The 3,446-nt window shown below is 34.0% G+C and overlaps 1 long non-coding RNA gene across 1 annotated transcript; it reads right to left on the bottom strand.

Moving 5' to 3' along the window:
* Window positions 1–500: 500 nt before the first annotated feature.
* LOC137039655 (uncharacterized) lies at window positions 501–3,095 on the bottom strand. The gene is made up of 3 exons (XR_010897743.1): window positions 2,932–3,095; window positions 2,060–2,111; window positions 501–1,605 (listed from the first exon to the last, which is right to left on the bottom strand). It is a non-coding gene; the product is annotated as an uncharacterized lncRNA (long non-coding RNA).
* Between the last annotated feature and the right edge of the window lie 351 nt (window positions 3,096–3,446).

A 3,446-nucleotide genomic window follows, 5' to 3' on the forward strand; every position in this document is an offset into this window, starting at 1 on the left:
GAGCACATAAATACCCACAAAGAAGTTACACCGTGTGGAATATTTTAATAATAGATTTTCATATATTAAAATTACCTAAATCAAAATAGATTGGCACCTTATTAATATTTTTTATTTCCTTTATGTGTGAATAAGTTTAGCTATACATATGTTAATACAATAATTTGCAATATATGTGCATATTTTAATTTCTAATATATGTTAATATTAGTTTTCTATATATGTAAATCTTTTGAATTATATATTAATGCAGCAGTTTAATATATTTTACATAAGTGTGCCTCCATATATGTAAATATTTTCATTTTATAAACATCATTAAATTTGTAATGAAAAAGTCAAAATTTCATATTTTCCAGATAATGCAAAAATGTTGACCCAATGGATAAAATCAAAATTTGTCTGCAGAGAACACACGCTAAACAACAATAGTTTGTGATTTTTATTGATGTTAACAAAAAGTAAAAGTACAGAGAGCATATGTAAACTTAACTGCACAAAAAATAAAATTTTGCAAATCCAGACACAAATAGACTTTAACTCAAAATACAAAGCTTTAATGTAAACTTGGATTTGCAATAGGCCAGTCTCTTTTCTTTAATAGAGGGTGTGCGCTGATGTCACTTTCCCGTTGGGACACGACCCTCAGCTGGACTAAGTGGCAAAACATTCTGGAGCAGGGCTGACTTTAATAAGAGAAATCGCAGAAATGGGAGCAAAACAAGCTTCTTTTTTTCCTGAAATAAATTAAATGTATTTGGATTCAACAGTGATTATTACAACTCGCCAAAGAACCAGTGTTTGGCCAGGAATTGGACTTTCAGACATTTATATGTACCTGATTCCGATGCCGGGGAAATATATAAAGCAAAGCCTGTGAACACTTTATCTGCTAAACAAATACAATAAATACAGTTTAGGTAGCTCTAAATCCAGATGATTATATAATCGTCATATTACCCAGGCTTAAAAATTGTTAACGCAATAAGGCATTTCAGACATAACATCTGACTTGATGTGTGGTCATACTTGTAGTGGGGATTTATTGGTGAAATACAGAGTTCTGCACTGTACACATTTGCTTTCGAAGAAAAACTGGGTTTGTCTATTTACCCATCCACCTTTGTAGAACACAATGCTCATTACATTGGATATTTTTTAATAAACGCTAACAAAAATATAAATATTTAATTGGCGAGTTGTCAATACAGTATATGACCTAGTATATGATTTTAGCCCAAAATTTTACATATCTAACATAAAATGTTCTGATGTCTGGATTCAGGTTGTTTCTGCGAATAGCAGCAATTTATTTGTTTGTCTTTCTGTAGCTTTCGGAAGGTTGTACAAAGATTGCTCTGATTTATTGTTGAATGTGCAGTCAACTGTATCTATTTGAACCTAACCCTTTCCCAGATGTGTTTTGGGTGTTGCGCTGTTTTTGCAGCATTCACGCTGAACACCAATCCTGCCACTCAGTGTTTTTGCCACTCAGTTGGTGTAATACAGTTACACGCCGTCTACTGGGGCATCATGTGGATACTCTTATATTGGAACCTCAGTTCTACCAAACTGTTGCCTTCTCATGCCGTTCTATGGCAGCATCTGAAACAAGAAAGAAGATAACAAATGTTGGATTAGTCAGAGGCCACTTGAGGTAGTTGTGATTAAGTTATTTGTTGCATTCTGCAAGTTTCATAGCTTAAACATCCTCCTCATTATAAACAAAGCATTGATTTAATCCAAAAATGGATGTTGCAGGATCTGTAATTATATTAGCACAAGAGTGCTTCCAGAGCAAGACATCAATAAATACTATTTTGACAAAGAGAACTGATTGTCTCCTCTCCAACAATAAGCTGGGGTGTTCTGGTTCAATGTGGCTGTTGTCGTGTCATCAAGGTGGATGATGCACATTAGTGGTGGAGGAGATTCCCCCCTTCCATATGTAAAGCACTTTGAGTACCCAGTAAAGCGCTATATAAATAACTATTAAAAAAAAACATAACCCCAAACTTTTGAATGGTACTAGTGCATGTTTGAGATTTTACATACGTACCGGTACATAGGACCTCTGAGATTGGACCTGCAGTCCATCAGCATGGAAAAATCTAGAAAAATAAAAATGAACAATTTGTCAAAGTGCCAAAAAAATATTGTTTAAAATGTCAGTTTTAAAAGAAAAAAAAATGCATGTTTAGGTTTACTAATTTAGTATTGTTCATTCAGTGTCACTGTACATACTGTTTGACATTTGGATGTCAAAGCCGTCTTAAAATGAGTAATAAGATATATAGATCATTTTCATAAGAAATTTACAGAAGCAAAGTGATACAGGTAAATGTTGTGAAAAAAAATTATATTAACTTATTTAATTAGCTTTTTCAGATCACCACCTGTATTTCTGTAAGGCTAAAGCTTACAGTTTATGGATAGATGCTATATAAATGCTACATGTACAGCATTATCTACTGTGTTTGTGTACAAACTGTATTCGTAGTTTAGTGGCTTTCAATAATGCACATTCCTATTATTAAATGTATTAAAGCTTTCCTTTGTTCTAGAGGGTTTTTTTCTGTCGCCCCTGAAATCACAGAACATTTGATCCATATTTGTTTACCATGAGAGACCAGAACAGGTTTCAACTACTTATTGCTATCATCCATTGATAAATTTATCAGCAAAACCTTTTTCATAACTATCAAAACCTCTCATCTAAACATAAAATGTGATTAAACGTTCAAAAACAATAGTTAGCCAAAATTACCTCTTTTAAAAAATGTTAGTTCTGTTTTGCATATCTACTTCTTCAAAGACACTAACGTTACATTTCTATCAAGTAAATATACCAGAATCGTTTCAATTAAAGTTAAGAAAAGTGTCAGGAACAGTAATGTGTATTACTTGTGTGATTTTATGGACTAAACTCACCTTAAAAGCGGCGAAAACAACAGCGAGAGCCGAAGTTTTACTGCATGTTTGTCGTTTCCCCACACAGATGCAGGTGGCTCGTAGGTAGATCATTTCTAAAGACGTACATAAAGGAATGCGCATGCTCAAGCCGCAAGCGTCTACGCCAATAAGATTAGCTATATTATAAACCAATGAAATTGGGTGTAGGCGGAGCGACACGTGTCGCCCCGCCTTAATGTGTCGCCCCGCCCCATCGTCCAGACTGCACTCTGGGGTTACTCGAGCTGCCAGTAGATTACCGTTAAATCAAGGAAAAACAGTAATATATTGTAAAACGTAACAGTCAGATTTACCAGATGAATCAAGATATTTTCACTGAAATATTAGTGAAAGTTAATAGAAAAAAGTTGTGCAAAGTCAGTAACTGATAAGGAGAGTAAATATTCAAATGACCTGAGTTGATGTGTTGTTGCACAAGATGATATAGAAGAGATCTTTCAGTTGAATTCATTAGTTTTGTGGGTTACCATTGC

This window comes from Pseudorasbora parva, chromosome 14 (assembly GCF_024679245.1).
Source record: "Pseudorasbora parva isolate DD20220531a chromosome 14, ASM2467924v1, whole genome shotgun sequence".
NCBI lineage: Eukaryota > Metazoa > Chordata > Actinopteri > Cypriniformes > Gobionidae > Pseudorasbora > Pseudorasbora parva.